We start from the raw sequence: 23,363 nt of genomic DNA, 5'->3' as shown, positions 1-23,363 counted from the left end.
CAACTTTGGCAGCTTTCTTGGCACAAGTGCCTATTGCAGACATTAGCCAAGTGGCAACTTGGTCATCAGTCCACACTTTTGCCTCTCATGCCATTCCCCATAAGTCCAGAGACAATGCCGGTTCAGATGGGATGTCTTACAATCACTGTTCAGGTAGACTCCGAGCTTGCCGCCTTGTGTGTTTTTGAGTCATGTACAGTGGAATGGACATGTGCAAGAAAATAAAAAAACTATCTTTCTGTAGCTAATGTTCTTTGAGACATGTTGCACATGTCCATTCCATGGCCCTCCCACCTTCCCGCTCTTTCAAAGTCTATCTGGTTTGAAGGAACTGAGGCGAGTGAGGGATGGCCCCATCCTCTTATACCAGCATGCAGCGGTGCATGGAGACATTGGGCACGCAAGTCACCCTGATGAGTACCACTGCAGAAAAGTATCTCTGGCAACTATGCCTGGGGCATGCATATACTCACAGTGCAGTGGACGTATGCAACAAATCTCAAAGAACAATAGTTACAGAAAGGTAGATAACCATTTTTCCCCATGTCCAGACCCAACCTTTTGAAGCTAAGCCTTAGGGAGAAAACCATTTGCTGGCTGATTGCCTATTCACTATCTGCAGATCGATGACACAGACTTTATACAAGAGTAGCTCACAGATTCATGGGGATTCATTTTCTAAGCAAAAGGTGTTATGAACTTCTGTGTGGGGTTTGAAGGACTGTTCACCTGCCAGGGCCCTTGCTGGAGTTGTGATGAGCTCTAGTAAATTTATTAGCATGCATTTAGGTTCTTTTGTTGTTTTTAATATCTTTTCTCTGTAATGCTTGTATCTTAAGAATAAGTGAGCTTGCTTAGGAAAAGCTGTGTGGTAACCTATACCTATAGGCAATTACATGGTTTATAGCCTCTCAGGTGAAGGCAACTCGGGCCTGCTTAGACTGTCTGTCATGCAGGGATGTTCATTAGGCAGGGAACTGTGCAGCCGGGAAACCCCCCAGTCAGGAGTGAGAGAGATGTGGGTTTCTGCCCAAGAGAGGTGGCTGCTAGGAAGCCAGAAGCCTGAGACTGAGTGCCCTTACTGGACCATAGAGGAATGTAGGTACAGAGGGGAATGCAGGTGCAGTTGCCCTGATCTGTGACTCAGGATATTTTATTTTATGGGTCCTGTTGCTCTGTGTGACACAGTGAACCTTTGGGAACCTCATTTAGCCTTTTCATTGTAACTGGTGAGTTATCAGGATTTACCATGTGAGTAAAGTATATGTTTTAGACACTTCCTGTCTGCAAAGGAATTCCGTTTGCAGCCTACTAAATCTGTGTTTTATAGCAAGTGTCTTTGATGCATAGAATGTCTGCTCCTGACCTTTTCTTTTTGCTTTTATTCTGAAAAATAAACAAAGCAGTACACTAACATTAAATACAATACACGGTCTGTGAGCATAGCATTTAAGTATACCTGATAGGATAAGTACAGTATGTCTAGCAGAGCTGGTCAAGAATTTTCCAATGCACTGTTTTTTCATCAGAAAATGTCAGTTCATCAACATCAAAACTTGTTGCAGGAAAGGGTTGGTTTTGACAAATTCCCATTTCAATTTTTTTTGGGAAAAAATATTGAAGCTGTCAAAATCATAGAATGGAAGGGACCTTGAGAAGTCATCTAGTCCAGTCCCCTGCACTCAAGGCAGGACTAAGTATTATCTAGACCATCCCTGACAGGGGTTTATCCAACCTGCTCTTAAAAATCCCCAATGATGGAGATTCCACAACCTCCCTAGGCAATTTATTCCAGTGCTTAACCACCCTGACAGTTAGGAAGTTTTTCTCATGTCCAACCTAAACCTCCCTTGCTGCAATTTAAGCCCATTGCTTCTTGACCTATCCTCAGAGGTTAAGAAGAACAATTTTTCTCCTTTCTTCTCGTAACAACCTTCTATGTACTTGATAACTGTTATGTCCCCACTCAGTCTTCTCTTCTCCAGAATACACAAACCCATTTTTTTTCAATCTTTCCTCATAGGTCATGTTCCTAGACCTTTAATCATTTTTGTTGCTCTTCACTGGACTTTCTCCAATTTGTCCACATCTTTCCCGAAATGTGGCGACCAGAACTGGACACAATACTTCAGTTGAGTCCTAATCAGCGTGGAGCAGAGCGGATTACTTCTCATGTCTTGATTACAATACTTCTGCTAATACATCCCAGAATAACGTTTGCTTTTCTTCTGCAACAGCGTTACATTGTTGACTCATATTTAGCTTATGATCCGCCATGTCCCTCAGATCCCTTTCCACAGTACCCCTTCCTAGGCAGTCATTTCCCATTTTGTATGTGTGCAACTGATTGTTCCTTCCTAAATGGCATGTTTTGACATTTTTTAAATGTAAAAGTTCTGCTTTTTGGGTCAAAATGATTGTTTAAAAATGTAAGTAAATTTACGGGAAAAATTGTAAAAATAAAAATGGTTCAAATTGAAACAAAATATTCTGAAATTATCCAAATAAAACATGTTGATTGACCTGCTCTATTTTTCCCCAGAGTTTTGGTTTGGGAAAAAATTGAAGTTTCAGTTTTACATCCCAATTCAGACTTGAACATTTTTCGGAATCTCAAAAATTCTCATGGGACAGAAAAAGTATCTCCCACTCAGTTCTAATGGCAAGGCTAAACTTTTTATTCTCTAACAGTGTTGTTAAGAAGCATTGAGGTGAAGAGCTGCCGAGCTGTATTGTAGGTGTCTTATGTACTATGCCTAAAAGTCTGTCTCCTAGCAACATAAATGTTGCTCTTTCGGCAATTTAATATTAGTTTTGAACTTGATTGAAAAAATTCAGTGACAAGTTGAGCTGTAGCACAGGTACCCTGAAGAGAAGGAACAATGGTATTAGAGGTGGATGTTGAGTACTGTATTCTGATATCTCAAAGGTATGCAAAAAATTATGGATGTAGTTCTCAGGCCCCGCCATGCATCTGGGCTAAGATTTTATTTAAATAGCCTATGGAATATGGATACACAGTTCCTATTAATTCTGATGGTAATTGGGCATCCAAATCCCTCCGGTAGTTTTGAAAATCCCAGCTGTTAGGTAGTACTTACTCATGAGAGAACTTAATGGGACTACTCAAATGAATAAGAACTATTCAGCATGCATGGGACTGGACAAAATCAGGCCCATAATATAGCTCCAACACAGTAGATGAGACATGCAGCTGAACAGGGAGGAGTTTCCTTTAAGCTTTCCTCATGTGCAAAGTATTACAGAGGGAACCATATCACAAATTTATTTACTACCAATTGCTTGCAAACAACTGACAGAGTATCCTACAAGCACTCACATACAGAATGGAATATATTTCAGAATGGCAATGTGATACTCCCTTGTGTGTTTGTGCTAGGTTACTGTCTCTTTAAAAATGCAGGACTCACAGCCTGGGTTATATTGGCTTCTGCTCACCATCTTTTGACCAAAACTTCCCACCTCCTTGCATCCTTTGATTCCTTCTCCCACTCTCATCTGCATGCTTTTTTCCCTTCTGCCGCCTATTCCTTTAACTTCCTCCTCTCCTTGGGGCCTGAGCTTGAGAGTTTCTGCATTCTTACAACTGCTGTTGACTTGAATGGGGGGTTTGAGTGCTTGGCTCCTCTCAATTTCAGGCCTTTCCTAAGTAAGGTGACTGACTACTCTCCATTCAAGTTTCACCTTAAAACTCCCTTCATTCCTGGAGTTTGCCAATATTAACCCACCAGGAGGGCCAGCTCCAGGCACCAACAAAGGAAGCAGGCTCTTGGGGCGGCCAACGGTGAGGGGCGGCACATCTAGGTCTTCGGCAGCAATTCGGTGGCATGTCCCTCAGTGCCTCTTGGAGCGAAGGACCTGCTGCTGAATTGCCGCCAAAGAATGAAGTAGTGCGGTGGAGCTGCCGCTGAAGTACCACTGATAGCGGCTTTATCTTTTTTTTTTTTCCCGCTTCACTGCTTGGGGCAGCAAAAAAGCTGGAGCCGGCCCTGCCCACCAGAATAAAAAATGTTGTTACATGCCACACTGTAGGTCATAGAGCTGTCCTCTGCCTTCTATGCTACAATTTTCTGCCAGCCTTGCAGGATGAACAGTGCAGAGCCTCACCATTCCAGAGGGAACTCTGGGAGGAGTAATAATAATGAATCATTATGTCTTATTTGTGTCACAGCAGAGCCTAGATAGTCCTACTCAGACTGGGGCCCCATTGAATACGTCTACACAGCAACACCCCCCCCCCCACCCAGCAGCAATGAATTTCAGAGCCAGCGTCAACTGTTGGGCTCAAGTAGAAGTCTGAGACCAACCCCCTCGCAGGGTCTCAGAGGCCAGGTTCCAGCCTGAGCCCAAACATCTACACTGCTATTTTTAGCCTTGCAGTGCAAGCCCCGCAAGCCTAATTTAGTTAATCCAGGCTGTGAGACTCACTGTCACGGGTCTTTTTATTGCTGTGTATACTTAACTATTGTGGTGAGAGCTGTACACACACACAGTAAGATGCAGTCCTTTCCCTGAAGAGTTTGCAATCTAAATAGACCAGGAAGAGAAAGGAGTTGTGGGTTTGGAGGCACAGAGAGATTAAATAAGTTGCTCAAGGTCACAGAAATGGTCAAATCCTGGCCCCATTTAAGTAAATGGGAATTTTACCATTGACTTCAATGGGGGCCACGATTTCACCCAAGGCCTGTGACAGACCCATATCTCCTGGGTCCCAGTGTGGTGTTGCAAGAGTAACCTACCTTCTTTTCATTAAGAATGATTATTATAGTTTGTAGTACTGCCTAAATTTAATTCATTAAAATCAGGATGGAAGATGAAATTACAACTGTTCACTTGCAGATAAAGACCAAGAAATATTGGCATTTGCATCCTAGCTATTGTGGCTAATAATATTTTGATTCAATTGCTATAGATTTATTTGGGGAATGTAGTTTGGCTTAGTAATTCTGATTGACAGTGGTCTTTTATTTTTAAGCTCTACTGCTTTACCACACCTGTTTGCAGTTATTTTTGTTATAAATGGGTTAATTACTGAATTATTTGCAATATTTACTTCATCCAAAAGAGTTTTTATTGAACGAAATCTATTATTTTAACATTTATTTGATGGAAGTTCCTCTCCTGAGTTCACAGAGCATGATGACATGATTTCTTCTAGTACCTTGCCTCATAAGCCTACCACAAAATGGACTAGTAGGTCATTATTTAAATGCTCCATTTAGAGTAAATGTGGATTCCTTTGATTCATAGATATTAAGGCTAGAAGGGACCATTTGGTTGCGCACATATGCTATCCTAAGGAACAAAATTCACAAAAATTAGTTGGACCGAATACAGTGCCTGTGCAAGCAGACACAGTGCTCATTCATTGGCATTGTGCCCATTATGCCAGGGCTGTATTTGTCACTTTACTAGCCCAGCCCTCTCCAAGAAAAAACAAGTAATAGATAATGTCTAGATAGAAAGTACTTACCTCAGCAAGCAGTATGAAAGTTTAATAAAATTGACTAATTCAGATGAGGTGTCCAAAGATCCAGAAAAAATAAATCTACAGGAATGACAGTAAGAAAAACTTTAGAAAACAACAGAAAAAAGAAGAAAAGAAAAACAAGGGAAGTCAATGGTGGTATTGGAGATCTTGCCGATAGAGGGGACTGGGATGGGGAAACAAGAATGCAAGTATTTTAAGATGACACCGAAGTTATAAGGCCTGGGAGTTTGGAAAGATAGTTGCGTGGACATCAATTGCAGAGAGAGGAGCCGGTGAAATGTACTGAGAGAAAGATGATAGCACTGCTTGTTATTTTTGCAAGCCAATTAGCTAAGGATTTAGGAAATGTAAAAGTTCTTCAATTGAAGCTTAACACATTTTTTTTTATTTTCTCCCACTTTAAAATACTTTTTTTTCCCTTTAGAGAACCAGGGAAATTAGCTGCAAAAAACTCTAGTGTTAATACAATTTTAGATTTAAGAAATCAAGCACGCAAAAATTAAGGTAATACTAAATCATTCATGTTGCACACACACATATTTTCCATTTCAGTTTACCCTGTTAACTGGAAATCTCGATGTGTTATTGTTGCTTATTAACATATGCCACAGAATATAAAAGACGTTGAACTTGGCCAAAATCAAATGGCAATATTACCATTGATTTTAAAGGGAACAACATCAGGTTTTTAGAGTGTCCTGATTTTTGAGCAGCTGATTTCATTAATGCTATTTCCCATCACCCCCAGTATATAGTATAAAAATGAATATTCTATGTATGGGAACATAATCTGGCTTTTGAATTTGGCCTCTGAAAAGTGGTGCTGCTACTATTTAATGTCCAGTATTCTGAATCTCTTAGCATTGTTGCTTTTCAATGAGGGCAGTGAAGTCACTTCTAGTCCAATTCTCAAGCTTTCTCTATAATTTCTTATTCTTGAGGAACAGAGAAGGAAATAGAATAGTGTTCTTACATGTATCTCGTTCAAAGAATATTGCTTATTCCAGCACTGAGGAAATTATCAAGGCACCAGGTTGTTTGTATGGCATGTATTATATGATGTAGAAATAGAAATAAATTAATACCAAGCCTTATCTTTATAATGCTACAAAAATAAAAGTGTGTGCTTGAGATCGCTGTTTGAGGTGCTACTAAAAAATAAAAGATTGTTGTAAAGGTGATCTCCTTTGGAAATGACATCCAAGAGATCACAGAGGCACTGAATTGCTTTCATCTCTGCCAACAAGCCACTTCCTTTGAGAAACCGCATATGTTCAAACAAAAACATAAGCCAAATTAGTTTTATGACAGCCTGTCCCCAACACATGTACATCAACTTCAAATATACATTGGAGAAGAGAGTTTAAATTTTTGTTTGTCTCCTAATCTTCTCAGGATAACAACAGAATTATCCAAACACTGTCACTGCCTGTAGGTTAAGTAACAGCTTCCAAACATGAATACATCTGTCAGTGGCAAATTGCGGCTAATACTTCATAATTGGTACCATAGACTAGAGAGAGTGATGAGAAACACCTAATAATTTCTGCTGTTTAGTCCCATGCTTTTGTTTTTTTTTGATTAATTTATGTATGTTTAAAAATTTTTAAATTAGTTAAAATTAGTAACAAAGATTACTGTAAATTTCCCATTTTAATGGAAATTAACTGCAAGCAGGATAAACATCTTTTGAAGCACTTTCTGTAGGTGTTCACCATAATTTACTTTATCGGTATAATAATAAGATTACATACAACTCCTTTCCATGCTGCAAATAAAAACAGACTTCCTACAATAATTCTCTTCCTTAATTGGTATGAGAAGCTGCACAGTACACTTTTTGCTTATAGGACACATTTCTCAGTCTCTTCAATTCCTGAGGATAATTACTAACTGGGTGAAAACCATTTCTGAAGATTTTTTTGCTTGAATATTTATGTATCTATTCATCTGTTATCTTCCTCTTTTGCGGCTTTTCCTATACTTAAATTGATCACATCGGCTGACAGCTACTGTGGGGAATGTAGCACATGACTGTGAACAAATTAAGTGCTGTATGGGAGATACTTCTTTCAGCTAATAAGAAGGATCTTGATAAACACACAAAAACAGATGTTTCCTGTTCTATCAACTGCAAATATGAGGAGATTAGTTCAGAGCTAACATATACTACATGTTGAATTATGTACGTACCTTTCCTTAATAAACACAGAGCAGTTATATTTATATTGCTGTCTCCAGTAGCAACTACAGAGAAACAAAGAAGAAACCCAGTTTAGCTTTAGTAGTTATTTGCATATGTCAATATTTTGCTTCTTCTTTCTCTCTTTTTTCTCTCTCTCTCTTTCTTAAAAAAAAGGCAGTGAATCAAGGGAAAATTATATAAATTCTGCCTCCCAATTCAATTTAACACAAATATATTGACAATAGAGAATAGATTTTCCCTTTTAAAACATTGTTTTACTCATTCAACCAATGGCTTTCTGACCAAGCTTGCACACATCTTATTACAGGTTCAGGCCTTTATCTGATTCTGCAGTAAAAGTTTGGTTGGAACAAGGTTGTACCTAACTATGCTCAGAGAAGACCATGCCTAACTAGGATCATAGTTGCATCTGACGAAGTGGCTATTCACCCATGAAAGCTCATGCTCCAAAAAGTCTGTTAGTTTATAAGGTGCCACAGGACTCTTTGCTGCTTTTAGGATCATAGTACAAGTGGTTAGTGATGGTGGTTATATTTAGAGGGCCATTCTTAATGAAAGGAAACAGACATCCATACTTTGCACTATATTTTTATACAGGAAAAAGGAAGTGGGGCGGGCCCTTCTCTTGAAGTCTTCCAGAGCTTGGCCTAACTAAGTACATTAAGAGACCAGCTGAAGTTATTAGAGCTGCCAGACTAAACTGTTAGCTGTGTATGGAGGGCTTTTTTGCTCTTCTTTGACTACAGCTATAGTGAATTTGCTGTAGAAAATAACACTGTGCAGAAGTAAACAGAATTCAGAACATAAGACTAAAAACTGAAAATGGCAAACACATGTGATGCCAATGTCTTTGAAATACTGGTATACCTGTGTCTGGTCCCAGATTTCCATAGATTATGTATTTGGAAAGTTGACAGATGTGTCGAATTTACTAACCTTGGTTTATCACAGATTTAGCAGATTATGCTACCTGAAAGCTCAGAGACACATTTGTCTACTAATACTCATAAGAGGTTGCATTGTTATAGCCAGTTCCTTATGCTGTGGCCTGCAGCTGCTGTGTTTTAGAGAATAATGGAGTCAGTCCTGAAAGGTGTACAAAATATTTGTTATTTAAGTGCTTTATGGTTCTCTTTGCTTACACAATGCAGAAGGGAGATGAAAGCCCCAAAGTTCATGAAGCAGCAGGAGTAGGCAGAATGCAGAGGGGAATATTATTTATGCTGTTCTGCAAAGCTGAGGGAGAAAGGACCAGAGAGGAGGCAGAAAGAATTGGGAACAACTAACATATGAGGCATTGTGACAAGTCCAGGGAATTAATAGTGAACCTGCACTCTGATCACTCTGGCAGTAATTGGCTCCCCCAGAGAGGTCTGACTGGGGCATGAAATAGAATGAGCTAATCATGATAGCAGGTTGGGTGAACTAAAGGATTAATTAGCCCATCAGCTCAAGACTGATAAGAAGAGCACAGGAAGTGAGTGAGGAACCGGGCTAGCTGAGCCCAGAGTTAGAGCACTCTTCAGGAATGGAGACCTCATCTTCTCTTGGACCCTGGGAAAAGGGCTGAGGGTATAAGAAATGCTGTAAATAGTATTGCTGCATGAAACCATAAAGGTGGTGGTGGTGGTGGAGAGAACATAAATAAGCAGCATAGTGTGGGTATCTAACCAGAGGAGTCTGAGCAGGTTTCTGTAGTTCAAGAAGGCAGGAGTGGACCATGCTCTGCTGCAGGCCTTTCAGACCCATTGAGATTTACTGCTGCTGTTTCATCTGGGCAGTAATAGCCCTGGTGGGAATGGCAGTATTCCAGGGGGATGTTTGTTCTAAATACCATGGGCTCAGTCCTTTGCTACTCAGCCTCTACATGGTGTAGCAGAAGTAGAGGATAATGATTATGGTGGTGTGTTGGGAAAATTTTGACCTCTAGTACAGTTTAGAGCAACCTAAGTGCTGCTTCACACTATGTGCAAACTGTGACTAGGGCTCAACAGATATACAGAATTATATGGTCTTGGTTGAGACTCTCAAGCTGAGTATAATACTGTAATATATATGAAAAATGCGTTAGCCACTGTATATTGAACATTTGAATCATAGAATCATTGTAGATTATCGGGTCAGAAATGTTTTATTTTGCAGGACTGTTCCCCACATATCTATCTTAGGTACTTATAAGGAAGGAAGTGATCATGATCTGATAGAATTCAAGATCCTATGGAAAGGAGGACATGAGAACAGCAAAACAAGGATGTTGAACCTCAGGTGGAATTCAACCAACTCAGAGAAATAGTAGGCAAGGTCCCATAAAAAAGACCAATTAGGAAGGAAAGGAATTCAAGATGGCTGAAGTTCCTAAAAGATGTAAAACTAGAGGCTCAACATCACGCTATTCTGACGCAGAGGAGTGAGGAGGCCAATGTGTGGCACAAGGAGCTGTTTAGTTATCTAAAAACAAAAAGGGATACATACTGGAAATGGAAGGGGGAAATGTCACCAAGGAAGAATACATGGGAATAGCGCGAGTATGTAGGAACAAAATCAGGAAAGTCACAGCTGGCAAGGAATGTTAGAGACAAGAAGAAGAGGTTCTTCAAACATATTAGACAAAAAAAGAAAGATCAAGGACAGTGTAGGTCATCTGCTCAATGGAGAAGGTGAGCTGGTAATGGAAGATGATAGGAGGGCACCAGCTGCTCAAAGCCTACTTTTCTTCAGGGCAAGTCTACACTATAGCTGGGATTGCTGCTCTGAGATCGATCCACCGGTGGTCGATTTAGCGGGTCTAGTAAAGACCCACTAAATCGACTGCAGATCATTCTCCAGTCGACCCCTGTACTTTACCTCCGATGAGAAGAGTAAGTTAAGTCGGGAGATTTTCTCCCGTTGACCCCCTGTCGTGTAGACCCCATGGTAACTTAACCTAAGATATGTCAACTCCAGCTACGTTATTTATGTAGCTGGAGTTGTGTAGTATAGGTCTACTTACTACGGTAGTGTAGACATAACCTCAGTCTTCTCACATAAATAACATGTGACCAGATGACTAGCAAAGTTATCATAGACAATAAAGGGGAAGGGATGCAGATCGGGATAATTAAAGTATATGTTGTTGTTCTTCTTATCAATCTGAATGAATTCAAATAAGCAGGGCTGGATGCTCTGCACCCGAAGGTACTGAAGAAATTAGCTGAAGAAATCTTGGAGCCATTGGCAATAATATTTGCAAATTCATGGATGACAGGAGAGGTCCTGGGAGATTGGATAAGGGCTAACATAGTGCTCATCTTTAAAAAGGAGCGGAAGGAGGAGCCAGGGAACTATAGATCAGTCAGTGTGGCTTCGATACCTGGGAAGCCACTGGAGCAATGTATAAATATATTCAACTGCAAATACCTGGAGGATAAACGGGTAATCACTAGCAGGGAACATGGATTTACCAAGAACAAATCATGCCAAAGCAGCTTGATTTCCTTCTTTGAGAGGGCAACCGGTTTGGTGGATAGTGGGAATGTGGTGGACATACTATACCTGGACTTCAGCAAGGCTTTTGACACAATCTGACATGATATTCTGATAAGTAATTTGAAGAAATGCAGGTTTGGTGGAACTACCATTAAGGGGATGCATAATTGGTTAAACAACCACAAAGAGTAACTATTAATGGAATGATGTCAGATTGGAGGGAGGTCTCAAGTGGGGTTTCACAGGAATCTATTTTGGGTCCAGTGTTGTTTAACATCTTTATTAATGACCTGGAAGTAGGAACAGAGAGCATAGTGATCAAATTTGCAGATGACACGAAGCTAGGAGGGGTTGCTAACGCTTTGGAGGATAGAGCTAAAAGTTAGAGGGATCTTGATAAATTGGAGATCTAAGCTATAGAGAACAAACTGAAATTTAACAAAGACAAATGTAAGAAATGTAGAGAAGAAAAACTAAATGCACATACAGAATGGGGAATAACTGGCTTGGCAGCAGCACTGCTGAGAGGATCTGGGAGTTGTGGTAGATCACAAGCTCAACATGAGTAAGCAATGAAATGCAGTTTTAGGTTGCATTAACAGAGAGCATGGTCACAGAAGGTTATAGTACTGCTCTACTCGGTGCTGGTTAGGCCTCAGCTGGAGTACTGTGTCCAATTTTGGTCACCAATGTATAGAAAGGATGTGGAGAAGCTGGAAAGGCTCAAAAGGCGGGCAACAAAGATGATCAAAGGGATGGAATGCAAGGCATGCAAGCAAAAGATGTTTAGTTTGGAAAAGATGAGATTAAAGGAGGACATGACAGAGGTCTTCAAATACTTAAAAGGCTGCCATACGAAAGATGGAGAAAAGTTGTTCTTTCTTGCCACAGAGGGTAGGACAAGATGCAATGGGTTCAAAACTACCTCCTTCACTGGAGGTTTTCAAAAGGAGGTTGGATGGCCATCTGTCTTGGATGGTTTAAACCAGTGGTCGGCAACCTGCAGCCTGTGGGCTGCACGTGGCCTGTCAGGGTAATCCACTGGCGGGCTGCCAGACAGTTTGTTTACATTTGCATGGCTGCCTGCAGCTCCCAGTGGCTGCAGTTCACCGTTCCTGGCCAATGGGAGGTGCGGGCTGCAGGGACATAAACAAACTGTCTGGTGGCCACCAGTGGATTACTCTGATGGGCTGCAGGTTGCCCACCACTGGTTTAAATACAACAAATCCGGCATCTTGGCAGGGGTTTAGACAGATGACCCTTGTTGTCACTTCTAACTCTATGGTTCTATGATTTTATGCTTTCCCCATACTATAATATCACAATCTGTATTGTATTTATCTTCATAATAACCCTTTGAGGTAGGTAAGCGCTAGTATCTCCATTTGGCAGGTGAGGCACAAAGAACCTCAGGTCTTACAGAAAGTCTGTGGGAGAGAAGAGAATGGAACTCAGGTTTAACATGTCTGGATCACTTGCCTAGTCCCTATATCTTGTGCATGTTACAGCATTATTACAGCCCCTTACTGGCAATGGATACACTAAGACCATCAGTGCCAAAAAAATTAAAATTCTCATTCAGAAAAGGACACTGACAAGAGAAGAAGGTTTTGTTGACTCCCCTTCTGCTGCAGAGTGCTAAAAACTGGGTAAATATTTAGGCACCAGAAAAATGATTTCCATCTTAAAACATTTTACAGAAACTATCTCACAGTTTTTGTGGGGGAGGTGGGCACATCTCCTGCAGCAAGGTGCTCTATAATTGGTGGATACACGGTCTTACTGTGTGAGATGCTTCTTCATAATCAGTGTCTTCTCTTTGTAGGAGACAGGATAATGCAAAGAGTTTGCTACTATGTACTAGCTCATATTATCCAGACTAAATTACAAGAGAATTGCAAAGGTATAAGCATTGTCTAGATTGCCGGTGTCAGTTGCGGTATGAGCAAAAGGGATTCAAGGTACAAACATTTCATTCATATGTTTTTTGTTGGGAAAACACACAGATAATTTGCTGTCATCCTTCAATTGGCACAGGTGCTTAGCCCTTATGAAACTATAAGCTGCTAGAAAACATTAGCAGTTGTGTTAGATGGCAAGTTCCTCATTTAACTGGAAAAGACATTGCATTGGTAACAAAATGTGATCCAGTCCTATCAAAGGTTTTTCACTGTATACTGCATGGAGCTTTTCTAAACATGCCTCTCATGTTGACATAAAGCCATATTTCAAAAGGTGGCCGGATTTTGTCTGCCAAGATGGATTATGTGCTGTATGGGTTTCATATAATAAACCTTCAGTTTTTCCAGCTCAGCTTGTTGTCTGAGCCACAGCATGTGCTTGAACATCCTTGGTCTGGCCAACGTGAGAATGTTAGCTAGGGAGCTACTTTTCATCTTCCGTTAGACAAAGATCTTGATGACTGTCAACAACTTTAAAGATTACCTGCTACATGGACACATGCTGGGCTCGAGTTGCATTTACATCAAGGCCCATTTACACCACAGTGTACACCCACATTAAGGTCCCTTTACAATTCTGGAGTGGAGTCAAGGGACCTTAGGCTGTGTCTATATTACAAGCTAAGAGTGTGAGTCCCAACTCACATACAAATACTTGTGCTAGCTCACCGACAGCTAGTGCAATATGACTAGTAGTTTAGCTGTACTGAGTACGTACCCCTAATGTTTAGGCGGGTTTGTTCTGGGCATGTCTAAGCTGTTCTGTTGCTGCTTGTGCTCCTGTGGCTACTTGTGCTATTTATACTTGGGCTAACTCTCATCAGATTAGTAAAAGCATGTGCAGGATCTGGGAATCACACCCCACAGCTCGTAGTGTAGATGTAACCTTAAGAGATATCTACACTGCAAAGAAAAACCCACTTCTGGCTTGTGCTAGCTGATTCGGAGGCTCAGGCTGCTGGGCTCCTCCATTGCTGTATAGACTTGTAGGCTCTAGGACCCTCCCATCTTGCAAGGTTCTAGGGCCTGAGCTCCAGCCTGATGCTGGAAGTCCACACAGCAATGAAACATCCCCACAGCCTGGGCCCTGTGAGTCTGAGTTGGCTGGCATGGGCCAGCCACAAGTGTCCAGTTGCTGTGTAGACATACTATTAGCTTAATTTGTAATGAAAGAGGTGCCGGGGCTCAAGCAATTTTTTTATATTCATAACTGACACAGCAAGCCCAGAGGTTCTGGAGCTATGAATGGCCAAGCCTAGAGGTACCAGGGCTCAGCCCTGGTTCAAATTAAGCATCATCCTCAGTGGAAAAAGTCTGAACTTCTTCTGTTAGTGCCTCAACAAGCAGGGGTTTGCTGTTTCACACCAGAGGTGATGGCATTAAGTGGCATCCATTTGTGCACACAAATGCTGTAAGCCAAATAGCAAGCACTGTCACCTTTATGTGAACACAGCTCATAGTTTTGAACATCTCTGCAACTGGCTGATTGACACTCATAACTGTGTGCACAAAATAGATGTTAGTGCTCTAAGGTGCATAGGTACACACAACTTTGCATGAACATCAGTGGAAGCCGAGTTAAGGCCCTTTGAACATCTATGTGTCAGTTATATTTGGAGAGTATAATTCTGTAAAGCTGTTTGAGTTGCTCTATAAATCAATAGGTAATATAATAATAAGTCCTGGCAGAGAATTCACATGCAGTAGGAAGACATATATTTTCTTGTGGCAGCTGCATATTCTTGGTGGCCAGAGGCATATGTGCCAGCATCTGAAAGCTACTATTAATAGAGACATTTAAAGGATTTTAAATCCCACTGAAATCCTTCACCTAGATGAAGTTCTTGGAGGATAAATTTGGGTTATGTCCTTCCTAGGTAGTAGAGAGAATTGACATGTCTGCTTATGAAGTGGTAGCCTTTCATAATTATAGCAGAAACAGATTAGAGTGCGGTTTTCTTACCAACCTGAATAATCCCCTCCCTAGGTTTCCAGAAAGTTGTTGCTGTTTTAGTTTTTAGTTGTATTAGAGTATTTATAGGTGATATGGGACTCCTTGTGCTAAGCACTGTCATTTATATATCAGGGGGCAGTTCCTGCTCCAAAGAATCTTCAATGTAAATACATGGAAGATGTATGAAGGGGAGGAGGAGAGAAACAAAGTATTATTAGCTTCATTTTACAGATGGCGAACTGAGTGACAGATAGATTAAGTGACTTTGCTAAGGTCACACAGCGAGGCTGTCGCAGACAGGCGCTCAGCCCAGATTGTTAAGGGACTATCCTTAATCACAAGACCATCCTTTGCTAAAAAGAAAGCTCACTGAGGTTTGCAAACCTTTCAGTAAGCTTAACTCCAAGTCTCAGATTCAGGTAACCCCTTTCAGCTCTTGGACTCCTCTCTTCCTCCAAATGGACTGGTACCATATTCTTGGGTAGGAAGAGTGTGTAAGGGAGGGCAGTGACCTGTAATCTCTTCCCCTCCACTGGCTTTTAGATAGACCTTACAGAAGCAGTAAATTGGCCTAGTCCCCTCCTCTTCCATCTTTAATGGAGAGAGGAGTAGAGATTTTCAGGGAATTAGGCCAAGGGTGCTGGAACAATTTGTATAGTGGGGGTGCTGAGAGCCATTGAACCAAACTGTAAACACTGTATATGATGGAAACCACTTTAAGCCAAGACATGCAGCAGCACCTCCATTACCCTTAGTTTCAGCACGTCTGAATCAGGCTGCCTGATAGACTCCTCCTTCCCATTCAGAAGCAGCAGCAAGACCCCAAGCTCTAGCAGATGTCACAGCAACTCCTGCAAAGCCGTTTACCACAGAGGACTGCTCTAACCTAAGCTAAGTTACAAACAGCCAAAATGGATTGAACACATTAAAGAGTACTGTAAAGATGCAGGGTGTTCCAGCCATACTCCTGTCCTCCATCCATGTCTCCTTCCCCTGTTATGCCAGCAGCACAAAATCAAGTCACATAAAATTCCTTATGTTGGTTCTATACCACCAGAGGATTATCTTTACAGAGGCTGATACTCCTTGGGCCAGCTAAGAGGACTTGAGGACCTGATTGTCAGCAGTATGATGAAAAGTGGCTACATCAGCCCAGAGAATCTGGACCATTTTGCCCAGGTGTGCATAATTACATGTGGTGCAAGGCAACAGGGAATAAAGCCTCTAAAGGTTTTTTTAACTATGCTGATGAGAGAGAGTTTCAAAGAGTAGGGATTTATCATTTTTTGACCTAGGCTGATCATTGCGATGACAAATGACAGGCTGGCTTCCTTTTTCAAAAAGAAATTATTTGGCATAACGAACACTGGTGTACTTGGTCCAAAAAAAAAAAAGCCAATTTATATTTTGAACGTCTACTTTTTTAATGTTGGAGGTTTTGTTCTCTAGCCCATTAGCAACAGCTTCAAGTCACTTAAATACTGCTAGCCAGGTCTATCTAATGAAGCTAGCACTTTATAACGAAAAGAAGAGATTTACAGTTAACCTGATCTCCCTTTCTGCCTCCAGGTCTCCCTCTCTCTTTCTGTTGTGATGGAACTCTCTCCTTTTTAATTTTTATAAGTAGTTCTGAAAGCTGAAATATTAAAGCTTTTCCTCCAGAGATGTGTGAAGGAGAGCAATTTCCAGCTCTGAAATGCTTGGCATGGCACTTGCAGATTTGGCCAGCAGGAGGCTTCTCTTCACTGCAGCCGGTTAGAGCTGCTGTGACAACTGGGCTTTGATTGTGGGTTGCAGTGCTGTGCTGGTCCACACCCACCATGTTTCCTTTGATACATAGCTTTTGAACATTACTTAAAGGACCACGGGCAACCATCTTTGATCCCATATTTGACCTATCATAAATGATCTGTCGAGGAAGTGTCCTCAGGGTACCAAAGAGAATGTTTTTTGTATAAAGGGAGTTCTCTGTTTCCAAATAATAATAGCCATAGTTTAGATAGGACCAGGACAATTTTTGTGTGTATTCTTCTGCCAGCACATAAAAAGAGCGTATGTTAACGACAAACCCCTTTTCCCAAATTTGTGCTGATAACCTTGAAGAGGCTGCTATGTGAACAATCAAATAAAAGAAACAGAGCCAAGTTGGCTCCTGAGCCACTGGAAACATTAGGAGTGTGGGAGGGATGTCATTGTTTCCCAAACAGAAAAAGACAAGTTCGGTAGGGAAAGAAATGGAATGTTCAGCCATTTACAAGGCAATGGTGTAGCTAACATGGGACATTTGGGTTGACCCTAATTTTGGGTAGGCAGGCAATGACTGAGAGGGGGGGCAGACAGAGTGAGGGCAGGAGGGATCAGGGGCTTGCCTCCACCCACCCCCTTCAGTCCAGCCAGCCTTCTGGGGGGCAATGGATACTCTGGCCAGGGGCCCCCTGAGGCCCTGTGTGCACACCCAGCTCTGGAAGGAGAGACCATTCTCCAGTGCACACAGCTCCCATAAACTGTCCCTGTTGCACTGCCCCTATGTTTTTTTATGATGGCTGCTGCTGGGTTGGCCTGTCAGTTGCCCTCCTCCTCCTGTGGCATGCGTGCATGTGTGTGTGACATGCTCATCTTTGAGCAGGGGGTTGAACTAGATGATCTCCTGAGGTCCCTTCCAACCCTGATATTTCATGATAGCAAAGCTGGCGTTGATATGTGTGGAAATTCAGCCTCTGTGATCCTGTTCAGAAACACTATGATAATACTAAGATTTTCAGTGATTCCTGAATCAAGGATGATCACCTGACTATTATCTGCTGACAAGCAAAGCAATCGTCCTCTGCTAGCTGTGTTCCCAGAATGGTCAGTCAATGTTTAAAAGTAGCCAATTTCCAATAAGGCCACCATTTTGAATATCTGGGGCTGAGGGAGGAAGAAGGGAAACGTTGCTGTGCCAGTTTCTCAGTGAGTCAGACTAACCCTACTTAAGCTGACTTGAGTTTTACAAAGTGGAGATTTCTCAAGGGAACACTATGTCTAGTTGCTTTACATTAACAGTGAAAAAGCACCTTAAAGCTTACTTACATGCAATTTAAAGGGTTAATGAAGAACACTGTTTTTACAGTGTTGGTTCTGTCATGGTATAATTCCCCACTCTGAACCTTAGCGTCCAAAAGATGGGGTACCAGCATGAATTCCTCTAAGCTCAGTTACCAGCTTAGTACTTGTAGCGCTGCCACCAACCAGGAATTCCAGTGCCTGGTACACTCTGGTCCCCATAAAAACTTGCCCGGGGACCCCCAAGACCCAGACCCTCTGAATCTTAACACAAGGAAAGTAAACCCTTTCCCGTACCGTTGCCTCTTCCAGACTTCCCCTCCCTGGGTTACCCTAGAAGATCACTGTGATTCAAACTCCTTGAATCTTAAAACAGAGAGGAAAATTCACCTTCCCCCCACCTTCTCTTTCCCCCTCCCAGACTCTCCCTGAGAGAGAAAGTAATCCTAACACAGAGAGAAATTAACCTTTCTCTCCCCCTTCCCTCCTTTCTCCCCACCAATTCCCTGGTGGATCCAGACCCAGTCCCCTGGGGTCTCACCAGAATAAAAAAAAATCAGGTTCTTAAACAAGAAAAGCTTTTAATTAAAGAAAGAAAAACAGTAAAAATTATCTTTGTAAATTTAAGATGGAATATGTTACAGGGTCTTTCAGCTATAGACACTGGAAATACCCTCCCAGCCTAAGTATACAAGTACAAATTAAAACCCTTTCAGCCAAATACACATTTGAACTCCTCCCAGCCCAATACACATTTGCAAATAAAGAAAACAAACATAAGCCTAACTCACTTTATCTACCTAGTACTCACTATTCTGAACATATAAGAGCCTGTATCGGAGAAATTGGAGAGAAACCGGTTTGCACGTCTGGTTCCTCTGAGCCCCCAGAGTGAACAACAACCAAAATCTAACAGCACACACAAAAACTTCCCCCCTTCAAGATTTGAAAGTATCCTGTCCCCTGATTGGTCCTCTGGTCAGGTGACAGCCAGGCTCACTGATCTTGTTAACCCTTTACAGGCAAAAGAGATATGAAATACTTTTGTTCTATTAACTTTTACTAATCTGTTTATGACAGGTTCGTTAAGAAACAGGGAATTATGAAGGAATTGGAGCCCAGGGGAGGCTAAAGAGAGTGGATTCTCTGAAGGCTGATGTTGCTTTCACAGCTACATGGATTATGAGGGCAACTGATAATCAGTCAATTTCAATTGGGTAAAATTTCATCTTTCGGTGACTAATGTGACCATTTCCCCTCCTGCGAGTATTTTCAAATGCTGGGATCCCTCATACTGTATACAGAGTCTGGGCAAATATGCCTAATACTGATAATGTTAGAGACAAAAATCAGCTATTCATGCACAAGAATCATATGCCTCCAGCATAAAACCATTCCCTTCCTCTTGGTTTTAGGGTCAATGGCTCACAGTTTAAAAAAAAAAGTAGCTCAGTGGTTCTGTCTTATGAGCACCATTATAAGATGCTTTCTGGGAATGTCTGTTAACTGCCAAATTCCCAGACATAGTAGCCATGTGGTTCCCTTTAACAATACCACAAACATGTTGACAGCCCTCAGTGGCTGTAGTGTGAACACTTTTTTCACAGTGCTTTGCCTACAGCCTGCATGGTTTTGTATTAATAAAAGCTGTTCAAAAAAATTCCTGATAAAAGTTTTTCCCATACGAAAATCCTACTTTTAAAAGTGAAAAGATTGCGGTTCCTCCCACTTTCATTTTCCTTTTAGAAAAAGTTACGGATAAGTAAGAAAGGGTGGAGGTGTGAAGGGGTGTCAATCCAGACAACCACTGAGTAGGTTAATGTGGGCCAGAAAGGACCAATTAATCTTATAAGGTGCACCTGAAGGGAAGTCAGGGTTTATAAGCACTAACTGCAGATGAAGCCCAGCTGGGGGGCAAGGCTGGGCCCGGCAAGACCTGGCCTGGCCTGGCCTGGAGTAGCTGCTGGCTAGGCTGCAGCCTGGCTGTGTAGTCCAGGAGAGGCTGAGAGCTGGGGCTTGGAACTCAGGGACAGCTTGGGCTGGTGGCTGGCTGACCAAAGCTGTAAATATAGGCTAAGAGGGAAAGGGTGGAAGTTATGTAGGAAAATGAGGGAGAAGAAGTGAGGAATGACTTCAGATTAGGAAGAAGAAAAAAAAGAATAGAAGTGTCTGGATTTGAAGAAAAGGGAGCAGACGGATGGGAAAAAGCACGAGGAAAAGGATTGACATCTTATAATTATCAAATCACTAACTGAAGATAACAGATGTTAATCCCTTGAAAATAGTTGATTTCAACAATTAGGTGAAGTATTGGAGATGTATTAAATCTAAAAGAATGCAGGCTGGAGATTTGTTACTAGAATGTACACATAAGGAACAGTCTGAGAAACTTCTTAAAACTACAATTTTAGAGAAAATAAAAATACTTTGCTAGCTACCTACATTTACGACTGGAACAAGAGGGGTAATGTATAGGGTACCACTAGGCATGACTGAGGATGAAATTAAAAGGGGTATAGGTGAGGACCAAGTGCTGTTTGTTAAGCGATTGATTAGCAGGAGATAGAGAGAACACAAGCCATCCAAATAACATTTAAAAGTGCAACTCTGCCTGATAGGGTTTGTAGGATATCAGCTCTCCTGGTTTAAACGATATATCGCAGCTCCTTTGAAACATTATACGTGTTAAAGTTTTGTGCATGGGGCAGCTGTCTGAAGGGGAAATGAGGGTGTGGTAAATGGGGAGAACGCCACTTGTATGAGAACTGTATGGAAGGAACAGAATTAAAATGCAGCAATTGTAGGGATAAGCACAGTGCAGCATACTAAGGGCGTGTGGCAGCAGAATGAGCTAGAGAGATACAAAAAGTTAAAACTATCTGTTAATTATCCTATATAGAAGCTACCAAAAGATATTCACAGCTGAATGTAGAAAAAGAGGAAAATGCTAGGGAGGGAAAAGAGCTACTGGTATAACAACATGCAGTTCAGTCAGGAAAGATAATATAAGAATATGACACTGAGCCAGGGAAGATAAAGCAACTAGCAGGCTAAATGACCCAAATTCAACCTTTAAAGACATATTAGAAAAGTATATAAATGGTAATTAGGGCCATTCCCTATAAATAGCCAACAAAAGCATGTTAAATAGACTAGAGCAGAGGTTCTCAAACTGTGGTCCGTGAGCTCCATTCAGGCGCTCCATGGATAGTTCCCTCCAAGTTGTCACCTAGGTTTCTGCACATGAGAGAATGAAGGGCCACCCACCCATTTAGTGGAGCCGAGCAGGCATGACACCACTAATTAGGTGCCTCATGTCATAAACAGATAGCTAAGGGTTAATGTCTCTTTCACCTGGAAAGGAGTAACCTGAAACACCTGACCAGAGGGCCAATCAGGAAACAAGACTTTTTCAAATCTGGGTGGAGGGAAGTTTTGGGGTCTGAGTTCTTTGTCCCGTGTCTGTGCCCTCTCGGCTCTGAGAGTGATTTCCCTGTCTCCAGGCTTTCTAATCTTCTGTTTCCAAGTTGTAAGTACAAAGATAGTAAGACAATAGGGTTATATTGTTTTTTTTGTATTTACATGTGTGTAGTTGCTGGAGTGTTTTGAATTGTATTCTTTTTGGATAAGGCTGTTTATTCACTTTTTTTTTCTTAAGCAATTGACCCTGTGTATTTGTCACCTTAATACAGAGAGACCATTTTTATGTATTTTTTCTTTCTTTTTATAAAGCTTTCTTTTTAAGACCTGTTGGAGTTTTTCTTTAGTGGGAACTCCAGGGAATTGAGTCTGCAGCTCACCAGGGAATTGGTGGGAGGAAGAAGTCAGGGGGAAAAGCTCTTTGTGTTAGATTTACTAAGCCTGACTTTGCATACCCTCTGGGTGAGGGGGGAAGAGAGATTAGCTCTCTTGGTACTTGTGTTTCCAGGACTGGAAACAGGGAGGGTGGAGTCCCTCTGTTTAGATTCACGGAGCTTGCTTCTGTATATCTCTCCAGGAACCCAGGGAGGGAACACCTGGAGGGGAGGAGGGGGAAGGGAAATGGTTTATTCCCCTTTGTTGTGAGACTCAAGGAATCTAAGTCTTGGGGTCCCCCAGGAAAGGTTTTGGGGAGACCACAGTGAGCTAGGCACTGTATAAATCCCTGGCTGGTGGCAGCTTTACCAGGTCCAAGCTGGTAACTAAGCTTGGAGGTTTTCATGCTAACACCCATATTTTGGACGCTAAGGTCCAAATCTGGAAAAAAATGTTATGACACCTCACCCTTGAGAAGATGCACATGTAAGGTGAGGTGGTGACCTTGGGGGAATAGGAAGTAAGTGGGAGGGGGCAGTGGGGTTAGAAGAGAGGGTGGGAGGAATTTGGAATGTGCAAGGCTGCGCTGGCCAGAGAATGAGGCAACTTTCACTAGCTCCAGGTGACTTTTGCTAGCTTGGCGAGACCACCTCCTTCTCAGCCCCAGCTTGGGGGCTGCCGTGGCAGGGGATAGACCCCCTCCTTCCCAGCCTCAGCTGGGAGTCTGCCACGGAAGGGGAGAGAGGGAACATCACATTAGAAAGGTAAGACTACTGATATTAAAATATGAATTGTGTGCTTTTATCTGTAGAACAAAAAACCCATTAATTATTATTAACAATTTTTTTATATACTGCTTTTATCCAAAGTGCTTTACAATAGTTAGCTAATGGTACAAACAACATTAGGAAAGATCATTAAGTGATCCACTGAGACCCTCAGCAATTTTCAAGTGGTCTGTGAAAAAAAATATTTGAGAATCACTGGATTAGAGCTTTGAAATGTAAACTTGCATGGTTAGAGAATTGGAAGAAAATACTGATTGTATTTCTGTTTACCTATATCTTGTTAGATGTTAATCAGATTAGCTTTCAGATACTAAACTTCTGTTCCTGTCTGTTACTATATTATATTGATTCGGAGATCAAAAGGGAATATTGACGTTCACATGAAATGTGGTGTAATAATATCATTGTCTTTATTTCTCTTTGAAGTTTGTAGTAAACTGCCTATGGAATGCTCGAATGAATAATTGCCTTATGCTAAGCAATGCAACTAATTACCTGTGTATACATAGGAAATAGAATTGACTTTAAAGCCATGATATATATATTACCTATTCTTCATCCAATGAATGCCTGCTGTGTTGATTACCGTCAAGAGGCTAATGCAGCCTGTCAGAGATCTATAAAAGAACTCTAAGGCCCC

At 41.5% G+C, this 23,363-nt stretch overlaps 1 long non-coding RNA gene across 1 annotated transcript; it reads left to right on the top strand.

Annotated features, from left to right (window-relative positions):
• The first annotated feature begins 10,679 nt into the window (after nucleotides 1-10,679).
• On the top strand, nucleotides 10,680-22,546 carry LOC115648195. The gene is made up of 3 exons (XR_003999486.1): nucleotides 10,680-10,691; nucleotides 15,602-15,605; nucleotides 22,461-22,546. It is a non-coding gene; the product is annotated as an uncharacterized LOC115648195 (long non-coding RNA).
• The last annotated feature ends 817 nt before the right edge of the window (nucleotides 22,547-23,363 follow it).

The sequence above is a fragment of the Gopherus evgoodei genome, chromosome 1 (assembly GCF_007399415.2).
Source record: "Gopherus evgoodei ecotype Sinaloan lineage chromosome 1, rGopEvg1_v1.p, whole genome shotgun sequence".
In the NCBI taxonomy this organism is placed as follows: Eukaryota; Metazoa; Chordata; order Testudines; family Testudinidae; genus Gopherus; species Gopherus evgoodei.
The sequence above is the reverse complement of the archived record's forward strand: the minus strand, read 5'-3'. Positions and strand labels throughout refer to the sequence as shown.